We start from the raw sequence: 14,883 nt of genomic DNA on the forward strand, positions 1-14,883 counted from the left end.
TTTACAGTGAAAACGGCAGGAACTTCAAACCGGCACTAGGAAACATACTGAGAAAGCAGAGAAAAAGTGTCTCCTGCAACCCGTTCCCTTGGTGCTAGATGAACGAACGTCTCTCTACTTACTCAGTTCTGAGAGATAAATGTGTGTGAAAGCCGTTCTTCACCTAGCTTGTTGGGAACACAAAGTTTCTTTTCAGTTGCAAACTCCATTCCTTACATATATATGGGGAGGTACTAGCTCCAACTCTGTTTTACAGTGAAAACTGCAAGAACTTCAAACCGGCACCAGGAAACGGACTGAGAAAGCAGAGAAAAAGTTTCTCCTGCAACCCGTTCCCTTGGTGCTAGATGAACGAACGTCTCTCCACTTGCTCAGTTCCGAGAGATAAGTGTGTGTGAAAGCCGTCCTTCAACTAGCTTGTTGGGAACACTAAGTTTCTTTTCAGTTGCAAACTCCATTCCATACATATATATGGGGAGGTACTAGATCCAACTCGGTTTTACAGTGAAAACTGCAGGAACTTCAAACCGGCACTAGGAAACAGACTGAGAAAGCAGAGAAAAAGTGTCTCCTGCAACCCGTTCCCTTGGTGCTAGATGAACGAACGTCTATCCACTTGCTCAGTTCTGAGAGATAAGTGTGTGTGAAAGCTGTCCTTCACCTAGCTTGATGGGAACACAAAGTTTCTTTTCAGTTGCAAACTCCATTGCCTACATATATATGGGGATGTACTAGCTCCAACTCTGTTTTACGGTGAAAACTGCAGGAACTTCAAACCGGCACTAGGAAACAGACTGAGAAAGCAGAGAAATAATGTCTCCTGCAACCCGTTCCCTTGGTGCTAGATGAACGAACGTCTCTCCACTTGCTCAGTTCTGAGAGATAATTGTGTGTCAAAGCCGTCCTTCACCTAGCTTGTTGTGAACACAAAGTTTCTTTTCAGTTGCAAACTCCATTCCATACATATATAAGGGGAGGTTCTAGCTCCAACTCGTTTTTACAGTGAAAACTGCAGGAACTTCAAACCGGCACTAGGAAACAGACTGAGAAAGCAGAGAAATTGTGTCTCCCGCAACGCATTTCCTTGGTGCTAGATGAAAGAACGTCTCTCCGCTTGCTCAGTTCTGAGAGATAAGTGTGTATGAAAGCCGTCCTTCACCTAGCTTGTTGTGAACACAAAGTTTCTTTTCAGTTGCAAACTCCATTCCATAAATATATAAGGGGAGGTACTAACTCCAACACTGTTTTACAGTGAAAACTGCAGGAACTTCAAACCGGCACTAGGAAACAGACTGAGAAAGCAGAGAAATTGTGTCTCCTGCAACCTGTTACCTTGGTGCTAGATGAACGAACGTCTCTCCACTTGCTCAGTTCTGAGAGATAAGTGTGTGTCAAAGCCGTCCTTCACCTAGCTTGTTGGGAACACAAAGTTTCTTTTCAGTTGCAAACTCCATTCCATACATATATAAGGGGAGGTACTAGCTCCAACACGGTTTTACAGTGAAAACTGCAGGAACTTCAAACCGGCACTAGGAAACAGACTGAGAAAGCAGAGAAATTGTGTGTCCTGCAACCTGTTCCCTTGGTGCTAGATGAACGAACGTCTCTCCGCTTGCTCAGTTCTGAGAGATAAGTGTGTGTGAAAGCCGCCCTTCACCTAGCTTGTTGGGAACACAAAGTTTCTTTTCAGTTGCAAACTCCATTCCATACATATATATGGAGAGGTACTAGCTCCAACTCTGGTTTACAGTGAAAACTGCAGGAAGTTCAAACCGGCACTACTAAACAGACTGAGAAAGCAGAGAAAAAGTGTCCCCTGCAACCCGTTCCCTTGGTGCTAGATGAACGAACGTCTCTCCACTTGCTCATTTCTGAGAGATAAATGTGTGTGAAAGCCGTCCTTCACCTAGCTTGTTGGGAACACAAAGTTTCTTTTCAGTTGCAAACTCCATTCCATACATATATATGGGGAGGTACTAGCTCCAACTCGATTTTACAGTGAAAACTGCAGGAACTTCAAACCGGCACTAGGAAACAGACTGAGAAAGCAGAGAAAAAGTGTCTCCTGCAACCCGTTCCCTTGGTGCTAGATGAACGAACGTCTCTCTACTTACTCAGTTCTGAGAGATAAATGTGTGTGAAAGCCGTTCTTCACCTAGATTGTTGGGAACACAAAGTTTCTTTTAGGTTGCAAACTCCATTCCTTACATATATATGGTGAGGTAATAGCTCCAACTCTGTTTTACAGTGAAAACTGCAGGAACTTCAAACTGGCACTAGGAAACGGACTGAGAAAGCAGAGAAAAAGTGTCTCCTGCAACACGTTCCCTTGGTGCTAGATGAACGAACGTCTCTCCACTTGCTCAGTTCCGAGAGATAAGTGTGTGTGAAAGCCGTCCTTCAACTAGCTTGTTGGGAACACTAAGTTTCTTTTCATTTGCAAACTCCATTCCATACATATATATGGGGAGGTACTAGATCCAACTCGGTTTTACAGTGAAAACTGCAGGAACTTCAAACCGGCACTAGGAAACAGACTGAGAAAGCAGAGAAAAAGTGTCTCCCGCAACGCATTTCCTTGGTGCTAGATGAACGAACGTCTCTCCGCTTGCTCAGTTCTGAGAGATAAGTGTGTATGGAAGCCGTCCTTCACCTAGCTTGTTGTGAACACAAAGTTCTTTTCAGTTGCAAACTCCATTCCATACATATATAAGGGGAGGTACTAGGTCCAACTCGGTTTTACAGTCAAAACTGCAGGAACTTCAAACCGGCACTAGGAAACAGACTGAGAAAGCAGAGAAAAAGTGTCTCCTGCAACCCGTTCCCTTGGTGCTAGATGAACGAACGTCTCTCCGCTTGCTCAGTTCTGAGAGATAAGTGTGTGTGAAAGCCGTCCTTCACCTAGCTTGTTGGGAACACAAAGTTTCTTTTCAGTTGCAAACTCCATTCCATACATATATAAGGGGAGGTTCTAGCTCCAACTCGTTTTTACAGTGAAAACTGCAGGAACTTCAAACCGGCACTAGGAAACAGACTGTGAAAGCAGAGAATTTGTGTCTCCCGCAACGCATTTCCTTGGGGCTAGATGAACGAACGTCTCTCCGCTTGCTCAGTTCTGGGAGATAAGTGTGTATGAAAGCCGTACTTCACCTAGCTTGTTGTGAACACAAAGTTTCTTTTCAGTTGCAAACTCCATTCCATACATATATAAGGGGAGGTACTAGCTCCAACACGGTTTTACAGTGAAAACTGCAGGAACTTCAAACCGGCACTAGGAAACAGACTGAGAAAGCAGAGAAATTGTGTGTCCTGCAACCTGTTCCCTTGGTGCTAGATGAACGAACGTCTCTCCGCTTGCTCAGTTCTGAGAGATAAGTGTGTGTGAAAGCCACCCTTCACCTAGCTTGTTGGGAACACAAAGTTTCTTTTCAGTTGCAAACTCCATTCCATACATATATATGGAGAGGTACTAGCTCCAACTCTGGTTTACAGTGAAAACTGCAGGAAGTTCAAACCGGCACTACTAAACAGACTGAGAAAGCAGAGAAAAAGTGTCCCCTGCAACCCGTTCCCTTGGTGCTAGATGAACGAACGTCTCTCCACTTGCTCATTTCTGAGAGATAAATGTGTGTGAAAGCCGTCCTTCACCTAGCTTGTTGGGAACACAAAGTTTCTTTTCAGTTGCAAACTCCATTCCATACATATATATGGGGAGGTACTAGCTCCAACTCGGTTGTACAGTGAAAACTGCAGGAACTTCAAACCGGCACTAGGAAACAGACTGAGAAAGCAGAGAAAAGTGTCTCCTGCTACCCGTTCCCTTGGTGCTAGATGAACGAACGTCTCTCCACTTGCTCAGTTCCGAGAGATAAGTGTGTGTGAAAGCCGTCCTTCAACTAGCTTGTTGGGAACACTAAGTTTCATTTCAGTTGCAAACTCCATTCCATACATATATAAGGGGAGGTACTAGCTCCAACTCGGTTTTACAGTGAAAACTGCAGGAACTTCAAACCGGCACTAGGAAACAGACTGAGAAAGCAGAGAAAAAGTGTCTCCTGCAACCCGTTCCCTTGGTGCTAGATGAACGAACGTCTCTCCGCTTGCTCAGTTCTGAGAGATAAGTGTGTGTGAAAGCCGTCCTTCACCTAGCTTGTTGGGAACACAAAGTTTCTTTTCAGTTGCAAACTCCATTCCATACATATATATGGGGAGGTACTAGCTCCAACTCGGTTTTACAGTGAAAACTGCAGGAACTTCAAACCGGCACTAGGAAACAGACTGAGAAAGCAGAGAAAAAGTGTCTCCTGCAACCCGTTCCCTTGGTGCTAGATAAACGAACGTCTCTCTACTTACTCAGTTCTGAGAGATAAATGTGTGTGAAAGCCGTTCTTCACCTAGCTTGTTGGGAACACAAAGTTTCTTTTCAGTTGCAAACTCCATTCCTTACATATATATGGTGAGGTAATAGCTCCAACTCTGTTTTACAGTGAAAACTGCAGGAACTTCAAACTGGCACTAGGAAACGGACTGAGAAAGCAGAGAAAAAGTGTCTCCTGCAACCCGTTCCCTTGGTGCTAGATGAACGAACGTCTCTCCACTTGCTCAGTTCCGAGAGATAAGTGTGTGTGAAAGCCGTCCTTCAACTAGCTTGTTGGGAACACTAAGTTTCTTTTCAGTTGCAAACTCCATTCCATACATATATATGGGGAGGTACTAGATCCAACTCGGTTTTACAGTGAAAACTGCAGGAACTTCAAACCGGCACTAGGAAACAGACTGAGAAAGCAGAGAAAAAGTGTCTCCCGCAACGCATTTCCTTGGTGCTAGATGAACGAACGTCTCTCCGCTTGCTCAGTTCTGAGAGATAAGTGTGTATGGAAGCCGTCCTTCACCTAGCTTGTTGTGAACACAAAGTTCTTTTCAGTTGCAAACTCCATTCCATACATATATAAGGGGAGGTACTAGGTCCAACACGGTTTTATAGTGAAAACTGCAGGAACTTCAAACCGGCACTAGGAAACAGACTGAGAAAGCAGAGAAAAAGTGTCTCCTGCAACCCGTTCCCTTGGTGCTAGATGAACGAACGTCTCTCTTCTTGCTCAGTTCTGAGAGATATGTGTGTTTGATAGCCGTCCTTCACCTAGCTTGTTGGGAACACAAAGTTTCTCTTCAGTTGCAAACTCCATTCCATACATATATATGGGGAGTTACTAGATCCAACTCGGTTTTACAGTGAAAACTGCAGGAACTTCAAACCGGCACTAGGAAACAGACTGAGAAAGCAGAGAAAAGTGTCTCCTGCAACCCGTTCCCTTGGTGCTAGATGAACGAAGGTCTCTCTTCTTGCTCAGTTCTGAGAGATATGTGTGTTTGATAGCCGTCCTTCACCTAGCTTGTTGGGAACACAAAGTTTCTCTTCAGTTGCAAACTCCATTCCATACATATATATGGGGAGGTACTAGATCCAACTCGGTTTTACAGTGAAAACTGCAGGAACTTCAAACCGGCACTAGGAAACAGACTGAGAAAGCAGAGAAAAGTGTCTCCTGCAACCCGTTCCCGTGGTGCTAGATGAACGAACGTCTCTCCACTTGCTCAGTTCTGAGAGATAAGTGTGTGTCAAAGCCGTCCTTCACCTAACTTGTTGTGAACAAAAAGTTTCTTTTCAGTTGCAAACTCCATTCCATACATATATAAGGGGAGGTTCTAGCTCCAACTCGGTTTTACAGTGAAAACTGCAGGAACTTCAAACCGGCACTAGGAAACAGACTGAGAAAGCAGAGAAATTGTGTCTCCTGCAATGCATTTCCTTGGTGCTAGATGAACGAACGTCTCTCCGCTTGCTCAGTTCTGAAGATAAGTGTGTATGAAAGCCGTCCTTCACCTATCTTGTTGTGAACACAAAGTTTCTTTTCAGTTGCAAACTCCATTCCATACATATATATGGGGAGGTACTATATCCAACTCGGTTTTACAGTGAAAATTGCAGGAACTTCAAACCGGCACTAGGAATCAGACTGAGAAAGCAGAGAAAAAGTGTCTCCTGCAACCCGTTCCCCTGGTGCTAGATGAACGAACGTCTCTCCACTTGCTCAGTTCTGAGAGATAAGTGTGTGTGAAAGCCGTCCTTCACCTAGCTTGATGGGAACACAAAGTTTCTTTTCAGTTGCAAACTCCATTGCATACATATATATGGGGAGGTACTAGCTCCAACTCGGTTTTACAGTGAAAACTGCAGGAACTTCAAACCGGCACTAGGAAACAGACTGAGAAAGCAGAGAAAAAGTGTCTCCTGCAACCCGTTCCCTTGGTGCTAGATAAACGAACGTCTCTCTACTTACTCAGTTCTGAGAGATAAATGTGTGTGAAAGCCGTTCTTCACCTAGCTTGTTGGGAACACAAAGTTTCTTTTCAGTTGCAAACTCCATTCCTTACATATATATGGTGAGGTAATAGCTCCAACTCTGTTTTACAGTGAAAACTGCAGGAACTTCAAACTGGCACTAGGAAACGGACTGAGAAAGCAGAGAAAAAGTGTCTCCTGCAACCCGTTCCCTTGGTGCTAGATGAACGAACGTCTCTCCACTTGCTCAGTTCCGAGAGATAAGTGTGTGTGAAAGCCGTCCTTCAACTAGCTTGTTGGGAACACTAAGTTTCTTTTCAGTTGCAAACTCCATTCCATACATATATATGGGGAGGTACTAGATCCAACTCGGTTTTACAGTGAAAACTGCAGGAACTTCAAACCGGCACTAGGAAACAGACTGAGAAAGCAGAGAAAAAGTGTCTCCCGCAACGCATTTCCTTGGTGCTAGATGAACGAACGTCTCTCCGCTTGCTCAGTTCTGAGAGATAAGTGTGTATGGAAGCCGTCCTTCACCTAGCTTGTTGTGAACACAAAGTTCTTTTCAGTTGCAAACTCCATTCCATACATATATAAGGGGAGGTACAAGGTCCAACTCGGTTTTACAGTGAAAACTGCAGGAACTTCAAACCGGCACTAGGAAACAGACTGAGAAAGCAGAGAAAAAGTGTCTCCTGCAACCCGTTCCCTTGGTGCTAGATGAACGAACGTCTCTCTTCTTGCTCAGTTCTGAGAGATATGTGTGTTTGATAGCCGTCCTTCACCTAGCTTGTTGGGAACACAAAGTTTCTCTTCAGTTGCAAACTCCATTCCATACATATATATGGGGAGGTACTAGATCCAACTCGGTTTTACAGTGAAAACTGCAGGAACTTCAAACCGGCACTAGGAAACAGACTGAGAAAGCAGAGAAAAGTGTCTCCTGCAACCCGTTCCCTTGGTGCTAGATGAACGAACGTCTCTCTTCTTGCTCAGTTCTGAGAGATATGTGTGTTTGATAGCCGTCCTTCACCTAGCTTGTTGGGAACACAAAGTTTCTCTTCAGTTGCAAACTCCATTCCATACATATATATGGGGAGGTACTAGATCAAACTCGGTTTTACAGTGAAAACTGCAGGAACTTCAAACCGGCACTAGGAAACAGACTGAGAAAGCAGAGAAAAGTGTCTCCTGCAACCCGTTCCCGTGGTGCTAGATGAACGAACGTCTCTCCACTTGCTCAGTTCTGAGAGATAAGTGTGTGTCAAAGCCGTCCTTCACCTAACTTGTTGTGAACAAAAAGTTTCTTTTCAGTTGCAAACTCCATTCCATACATATATAAGGGGAGGTTCTAGCTCCAACTCGGTTTTACAGTGAAAACTGCAGGAACTTCAAACCGGCACTAGGAAACAGACTGAGAAAGCAGAGAAATTGTGTCTCCTGCAATGCATTTCCTTGGTGCTAGATGAACGAACGTCTCTCCGCTTGCTCAGTTCTGAAGATAAGTGTGTATGAAAGCCGTCCTTCACCTATCTTGTTGTGAACACAAAGTTTCTTTTCAGTTGCAAACTCCATTCCATACATATATATGGGGAGGTACTATATCCAACTCGGTTTTACAGTGAAAATTGCAGGAACTTCAAACCGGCACTAGGAATCAGACTGAGAAAGCAGAGAAAAAGTGTCTCCTGCAACCCGTTCCCCTGGTGCTAGATGAACGAACGTCTCTCCACTTGCTCAGTTCTGAGAGATAAGTGTGTGTGAAAGCCGTCCTTCACCTAGCTTGATGGGAACACAAAGTTTCTTTTCAGTTGCAAACTCCATTGCATACATATATATGGGGAGGTACTAGCTCCAACTCTGTTTTACGGTGAAAACTGCAGGAACTTCAAACCGGCACTAGGAAACAGACTGAGAAAGCAGATAAAAAGTGTCTCCTACAACCCGTTCCCTTGGTGCTAGATGAACGAACGTCTCTCCGCTTGCTCAGTTCTGAAGATAAGTGTGTATGAAAGCCGTCCTTCACCTATCTTGTTGTGATCACAAAGTTTCTTTTCAGTTGCAAACTCCATTCCATACATATATAAGGGGAGGTACAAGCTCCAACTCGGTTTTACAGTGAAAACTGCAGGAACTTCAAACCGGAACTAGGAAACAGACTGAGAAATCAGAGAAATTGTGTCTCCTGCAACCCGTTCCCTTGGGGCTAGATGAACGAACGTCTCTCCACTTGCTCAGTTCTGAGAGATAAGTGTGTGTGAAAGCCGTCCTTCACCTAGCTTGTTGGGAAACAAAGTTTCTTTTCAGTTGCAAACTCCATTCCATACATATATATGGGGAGTTACTAGCTCCAACTGGGTTTTACGGTGAAAACTGCAGGAACTTCAAACCGGCACTAGTAAAAAGACTGAGAAAGCAGAGAAAAAGTGTCTCCTGAAACACGTTCCCTTGGTGCTAGATGAACGAACGTCTCTCCACTTGCTCATTTCTGAGAGATAAGTGTGTGTGAAAGCCGTCCTTCACCTAGCTTGTTGGGAACACTAAGTTTCTTTTCAGTTGCAAACTCCATTCCATACATATATATGGGGATATACTAGATCCAACTCGGTTTTACAGTGAAAACTGCAGGAACTTCTAACCGGCACTAGGAAACAGACTGAGAAAGCAGAGAAAAAGTGTCTCCTGCAACCCGTTCCCTTGGTGCTAGATGAACGAACGTCTCTCCACTTGCTCAGTTCTGAGAGATAATTGTGTGTGAAAGCCGTCCTTCACCTAGCTTGATGGGAACACAAAGTTTCTTTTCATTTGGAAACTCCATTCCATATATATGTATGGGGAGGTACTAGCTCCAACTCTGTTTTACGGTGAAAACTGCAGGAACTTCAAACCGGCACTAGGAAACAGACTGAGAAAGCAGAGAAAAAGTGTCTCCTGCAACCCTTTCCCTTGGCGCTAGATGAACGAAAGTCTCTCCACTTGCTCAGTTCTGAGAGATATGTGTGTGTGAAAGCCGTCCTTCACCTAACTTGTTGGGAACACAAAGTTTCTTTTCAGTTGCAAACTCCATTCCATACATATATAAGGGGAGGTACTAGCTCCAACTCGGTTTTACAGTGAAAACTGCAGGAACTTCAAACCGGCACTATTAAACAGACTGAGAAAGCAGAGAAATTGTGTCTCCTGCAACCCGTTCCCTTGGTGCTAGATGAACGAACGTCTCTCCACTTGCTCAGTTCTGAGAGATAAGTGTGTGTGAAAGCCGTTCTTCACCTAGCTTGTTGGGAACACAAAGTTTCTTTTCAGTTGCAAACTCCATTCCATACATATATATGGGGAGGTACTAGCTCCAACTCGGTTTTACAGTGAAAACTGCAGGAACTTCAAACCGGCACTAGGAAACGGACTGAGAAAGCAGAGAAAAACTGTCTTTTGCAACCCGTTCCCTTGGTGCTAGATGAACGAACGTCTCTCCACTTGCTCAGTTCTGAGAGATAAGTGTGTGTCAAAGCCGTCTTTCACCTAGCTTGTTCTGAACACAAAGTTTCTTTTCAGTTGCAAACTCCATTCCATACATATATAAGGGGAGGTTCTAGCTCCAACTCTGTTTTACAGTGAAAACTGCAGGAACATCAAACCGGCACTAGAAAACAGACTGAGAAAGCAGTGAAATTGTGTCTCCTGCAACGCATTTCCTTGGTGCTAGATGAACGAACGTCTCTCCGCTTTCTCAGTTCTGAGAGATAAGTGTGTATGAAAGCCGTCCTTCACCTAGCTTGTTGTGAACACAAAGTTTCTTTTCAGTTGCAAACTCCATTCCATACATATATAAGGGGAGGTACTAGCTCCAACTCGGTTTTACAGTGAAAACTGCAGGAACTTCAAACCGGCACTAGGAAACAGACTGAGAAAGCAGAGAAATTGTGTCTCCTGCAACCCGTTCCCTTGGTGCTAGATGAACGAACGTCTCTCCGCTTGCTCAGTTCTGAGAGATAAGTGTGTGTGAAAGCCGTCCTTCACCTAGCTTGTTGGGAACACAAAGTTTCTTTTCAGTTGCAAACTCCATTCCATACATATATAAGGGGGGGTACTAGCTCCAACTCGGTTTTACATTGAAAACTGCAGGAACTTCAAAACGGCACTAGGAAACAGACTGAGAAAGCAGAGAAAAAGTGTCTCCTGCTACCCGTTCCCTTGGTGCTAGATGAACGGACGTCTCTCCACTTGCTCAGTTCCGAGAGATAAGTGTGAGTGAAAGCCGTCCTTCAACTAGCTTGTTGGGAACACTAAGTTTCTTTTCAGTTGCAAACTCCATTCCATACATATATATGGGGATATACAAGATCCAACTCGGTTTTACAGTGAAAACTGCAGGAACTTCTAACCGGCACTAGGAAACAGACTGAGAAAGCAGAGAAATAGTGTCTCCTGCAACCAGTTCCCTTGGTGCTAGATGAACGAACGTCTCTCCACTTGCTCAGTTCTGAGAGATAATTGTGTGTGAAAGCCGTCCTTCACCTAGCTTGATGGGAACACAAAGTTTCTTTTCATTTGGAAACTCCATTCCATATATATATACGGGGAGGTACTAGCTCCAACTCTGTTTTACGGTGAAAACTGCAGGAACTTCAAACCGGCACTAGGAAACAGACTGAGAAAGCAGAGAAAAAGTGTCTCCTGCAACCTTTTCCATTGGCGCTAGATGAACGAATGTCTCTCCACTTGCTCAGTTCTGAGAGATATGTGTGTGTGAAAGCCTTCCTTCACCTAGCTTGTTGGGAACACAAAGTTTCTTTTCAGTTGCAAACTCCATTCCATACATATATAAGGGGAGGTACTAGCTCCAACTCGGTTTTACAGTGAAAACTGCAGGAACTTCAAACCGGCACTATTAAACAGACTGAGAAAGCAGAGAAATTGTGTCTCCTGCAACCCGTTCCCTTGGTGCTAGATGAACGAACGTCTCTCCGCTTGCTCAGTTCTGAGAGATATGTGTGTGTGAAAGCCGTCCTTCACCTAGCTAGTTGGGAACACAAAGTTTCTTTTCAGTTGCAAACTCCATTCCATACATATATATGGGGAGGTACTAGCTCCAACTCGGTTTTACAGTGAAAACTGCAGGAACTTCAAACCGGCACTAGGAAACAGACTGAGAAAGCAGAGAAAAAGTGTCTCCTGCAACCCGTTCCCTTGGTGCTAGATGAACGAACGTCTCTCTACTTACTCAGTTCTGAGAGATAAATGTGTGTGAAAGCCGTTCTTCACCTAGCTTGTTGGGAACACAAAGTTTCTTTTCAGTTGCAAACTCCATTCCTTACATATATACGGGGAGGTAGTAGCTCCAACTCGGTTTTACAGTGAAAACTGCAGGAACTTCAAACCGGCACTAGGAAACGGACTGAGAAAGCAGAGAAAAAGTGTCTCCTGCAACCCGTTCCCTTGGTGCTAGATGAACGAACCTCTCTCCACTTGCTCAGTTCCGAGAGATATGTGTGTGTGAAAGCCGTCCTTCAACTAGCTTGTTGGGAACACAAAGTTTCTTTTCAGTTGCAAACTCCATTCCAAACATATATAAGGGGAGGTACTAGATCCAACTCGGTTTTACAGTGAAAACTGCAGGAACTTCAAACCGTCACTAGGAAACAGACTGAGAACGCAGAGAAAAAGTGTCTCCTGAAACCCGTTCCCTTGGTGCTAGATGAACGGACGTCTCTCCACTTGCTGAGTTCTGAGAGATAAGTGTGTGTGAAAGCTGTCCTTCACCTAGCTTGATGGGAACACAAAGTTTCTTTTCAGTTGCAAACTCCATTGCATACATATATATGGGGAGGTACTAGCTCCAACTCTGTTTTACGGTGAAAACTGCAGGAACTTCAAACCGGCACTAGGAAACAGACTGAGAAAGCAGAGAAAAAGTGTCTCCTGCAACCCGTTCCCTTGGTGCTAGATGAACGAAAGTCTCTCCACTTGCTCAATTCTGAGAGATAATTGTGTGTGAAAGCCGTCCTTCACCTAGCTTGTTGGGAACACAAAGTTTCTTTTCAGTTGCAAACTCCATTCCATACATATATATGGGGAGGTACTAGCTCCAACTCGGTTTTACATTGAAAACTGCAGGAACTTCAAAACGGCACTAGGAAACAGACTGAGAAAGCAGAGAAAAAGTGTCTCCTGCTACCCGTTCCCTTGGTGCTAGATGAACGGACGTCTCTCCACTTGCTCAGTTCCGAGAGATAAGTGTGAGTGAAAGCCGTCCTTCAACTAGCTTGTTGGGAACACTAAGTTTCTTTTCAGTTGCAAACTCCATTCCATACATATATATGGGGATATACAAGATCCAACTCGGTTTTACAGTGAAAACTGCAGGAACTTCAAACCGGCACTATTAAACAGACTGAGAAAGCAGAGAAATTGTGTCTCCTGCAACCCGTTCCCTTGGTGCTAGATGAACGAACGTCTCTCCGCTTGCTCAGTTCTGAGAGATAATTGTGTGTGAAAGCCGTCCTTCACCTAGCTTGTTGGGAACACAAAGTTTCTTTTCAGTTGCAAACTCCATTCCATACATATATATGGGGAGGTACTAGCTCCAACTCGGTTTTACAGTGAAAACTGCAGGAACTTCAAACCGGCACTAGGAAACAGACTGAGAAAGCAGAGAAAAAGTGTCTCCTGCAACCCGTTCCCTTGGTGCTAGATGAACGAACGTCTCTCTACTTACTCAGTTCTGAGAGATAAATGTGTGTGAAAGCCGTTCTTCACCTAGCTTGTTGGGAACACAAAGTTTCTTTTCAGTTGCAAACTCCATTCCTTACATATATATGGGGAGGTAGTAGCTCCAACTCGGTTTTACAGTGAAAACTGCAGGAACTTCAAACCGGCACTAGGAAACAGACTGAGAACGCAGAGAAAAAGTGTCTCCTGAAACCCGTTCCCTTGGTGCTAGATAAACGGACGTCTCTCCACTTGCTGAGTTCTGAGAGATAAGTGTGTGTGAAAGCTGTCCTTCACCTAGCTTGATGGGAACACAAAGTTTCTTTTCAGTTGCAAACTCCATTCCATACATATATATGGGGAGGTACTAGCTCCAACTCTGTTTTACGGTGAAAACTGCAGGAACTTCAAACCGGCACTAGGAAACAGACTGAGAAAGCAGAGAAAAAGTGTCTCCTGCAACCCGTTCCCTTGGTGCTAGATGAACGAAAGTCTCTCCACTTGCTCAATTCTGAGAGATAATTGTGTGTGAAAGCCGTCCTTCACCTAGCTTGTTGGGAACACAAAGTTTCTTTTCAGTTGCAAACTCCATTCCATACATATATATGGGGAGGTACAAGCTCCAAATGTGTTTTACAGTGAAACTGAAGGAACTTCAAACCGGCACTAGGAAACAGACTGAGAAAGCAGAGAATAAGTGTCTCCTGCAACCAGTTACCTTGGTGCTAGATGAACGAACGTCTCTCTTCTTGCTAAGTTCTGAGAGATAAATGTGTTTGAAAGCCGTTCTTCACCTAGCTTGTTGGGAACACAAAGTTTCTCTTCAGTTGCAAACTCCATTCCATACATATATATGGTGGGTACTATCTCCAACTCTGTTTTACGGAGAAAACTTCAGGAACTTCAAACCGGCACTAGGAAACAGACTGAGAAAGCAGAGAAAAAGTGTCTCCTGCAACGCGTTCCCTTGGTGCTAGATGAACGAACGTCTCTCCACTTGCTCAGTTCTGAGAGATAAGTGTGTGTCAAAGCCGTACTTCAACTAGCTTGTTGGGAACACAAAGTTTTTTTTCAGTTGCAAACTCCATTCCATACATATATAAGGGGAGGTTCTAGCTCCAACTCGATTTTACAGTGATAACTGCAGGAACTTCAAAATGGCACTAGGAAACAGACTGAGAAAGCAGAGAAAATGTGTCTCCTGCAACCCGTTCCCTTGGTGCTAGATGAACGAACGTCTTTCCACTTGCTCATTTCTGAGAGATAGGTGTGTGTGAAAGCCGTCCTTCACCTAGCTTGTTGGGAACACAAAGTTTCTTTTCAGTTGCAAACTCCATTCCATACATATATATGGGGAGGTACTAGCTCCAACTCGATTTTACAGTGAAAACTGCAGGAACTTCAAACCGGCACTAGGAAACAGACTGAGAAAGCAGGGAAAAAGTGTCCCCTGCAACCCGTTCCCTTGGTGCTAGATGAACGAACGTCTCTCCACTTGCTCAGTTCCGAGAGATAAGTGTGTGTGAAAGCCGTCCTTCAACTAGCTTGTTGGGAACACTAAGTTTCTTTTCAGTTGCAAACTCCATTCCATACATATATATGGGGAGGTACTAGATCCAACTCGGTTTTACAGTGAAAACTGCAGGAACTTCAAACCGGCACTAGGAAACAGACTGAGAAAGCAGAGAAAAAGTGTCTCCTGCAACCCGTTCCCTTGGTGCTAGATGAACGAACGTCTCTCCACTTGCTCAGTTCTGAGAGTAAAGTGTGTGTGAAAGCCGTCCTTCACATGCTTGATGGGAACACAAAGATTCTTTTCAGTTGCATACTCC

The sequence above is a fragment of the Camelus dromedarius genome, unplaced genomic scaffold, assembly GCF_036321535.1.
Source record: "Camelus dromedarius isolate mCamDro1 unplaced genomic scaffold, mCamDro1.pat HAP1_SCAFFOLD_183, whole genome shotgun sequence".
In the NCBI taxonomy this organism is placed as follows: domain Eukaryota; kingdom Metazoa; phylum Chordata; class Mammalia; order Artiodactyla; family Camelidae; genus Camelus; species Camelus dromedarius.